The sequence below is a fragment of the Lycium ferocissimum genome, chromosome 11, assembly GCF_029784015.1.
Source record: "Lycium ferocissimum isolate CSIRO_LF1 chromosome 11, AGI_CSIRO_Lferr_CH_V1, whole genome shotgun sequence".
Classification (NCBI taxonomy): domain Eukaryota; kingdom Viridiplantae; phylum Streptophyta; class Magnoliopsida; order Solanales; family Solanaceae; genus Lycium; species Lycium ferocissimum.
In genome coordinates this window covers 854,800-856,682 of record NC_081352.1, presented here as the reverse complement: position 1 = coordinate 856,682, position 1,883 = coordinate 854,800, and positions in this window count along the sequence as shown.

Sequence of the window (1,883 nt, the reverse complement as noted above, 5' to 3'; positions counted from 1 at the left end):
TGATTTAAGTATCCAAAGAGAATACGTGAGTAATACGAGATAGCGGGTTCGCTCGGCTCTGAGTAAGGGGTCGGGTGCCCATCACACCCTAGTGAGATCGGGGTGTGACACTGAATCACTCTGATACCAATTTGTCACACCCCGACGAGGATTATGACGGGCTCCAATCCGTAGGCCGGGAACCACCAGACTTAACAGTTACTTTAAACATTATATACCATAACTCCAAGAACACCTACACACAGAAAAGGCCCAACATAGAAATATTTTATAATCCAACACATATATACATATGCGAACCGACAAGGTCGCTACGATATCCCAAGTATCATAAAGCCGGCAAGGCCGACAGGAAAGTATCACAGACCAAAACAAGGCCAACATGACCATACACAATATTTACATACCCCTAACATGTCTATGAGCCTCTAAGAGTGCACATGTGAACATAAATTACACTAGCAGAAAAGTACCAAAGATAGCAAGTCCGGAGTAGTGGCACGTGGCCGACACCGCCGGGCCGGAGGTCCTACTCCGTTGCTCTCCAACTACTCGTCGAGCCCGGCAGCGCACGGTGCAGCATCCCGTGCAATGGGACGTCAGTACGGGTAAAAGTACTGAGTATGTAAGGCTGGAAGCAATAACATAGGTAGAAGGGAAATATAAAGAGAGCAGAGGTAACCTGTCATCTGAGAATGTACATAATGTAATGCATGAATCTTAAAAATTCATGTGTGAGTAAGCTTATATATATATATATATATATATATATATATAAGTGTTAGTGTTGCGGAACGTGCAACCCGATCCATAAATGTTAGTGCCGAGGAACGTACGGCTCAATCCATAAATATAATATGTTAGTGCCGAGGAACGTAAGGCCCGATCCATAAATATAGTATGTTAGTGCCGAGGAATGTAAGGCCCGATACATAAATATAATATGTTAGTGCCGAGGAACATACGGTCCGATCCATAAATATAATATGTTACATATATATAATGTTAATAGTATGCATGAAAGCTCATATGAAAGCTACAACTTATCGGAGTGACGTAAGGTCAATAACCTCCAATTTAAATTATGAAATTCGTGTCGAATCCAAAAAAATAACTTAATGATGACAAACATGAAAATATACCAAGAATCAATCAAATAACTAATACATTAAGATTTGAGCGACATAACATAGGAATGGAGTGATTTTATTATGGAATGTTCATGTTCATGCCCTAGTTGGATTTGTGCCAAGGAAAACGAGAAACGAACACCTTACATACCTTATCCGTCAAGCCACCACTTGAAGAATCTCTTACTCCGATGCTTTCCCTTCACCCGAACCTATATAACGAGAAATATATCTTTAATCATACTTTCCCATCAACTTATTCGTACTAGTTATCGAAGACTAATGTGGGTTACGAAAATTTGGGCAGCATCTCTCCTATAGTATCTACTTCCTTCAAATACCAAAATGACTCCCAAACAATACCAACAACATCAAAAACAATATCATCAATATTCTACAAGATAAATATGTACAATTCCTTCCAACACTTTCTTCAAATTCAATCCATAAGCCAACAACACCAACACAACAACTATAACTTTTATTCTCGTAAATATTCCTAAATCAAGGTTAATAAAGAGAGATTCATACCTTATCCTTACTAGAATAGCAAGATCTTCAATATTTACTTGAATCTAAGCCCACTCCCACGTAAGACAATACTATAATCGCGGATACACATTAGTCGGACCTCGATTAATACTCCATCACTTGAAATCTCTCAAAATCCTCACTTTTGGGTTATATATAAGCTCTCATATGATTGCTGAGCTCCCTAGAACAATTGGGGGATATATTGGAGAAAAATGGGGT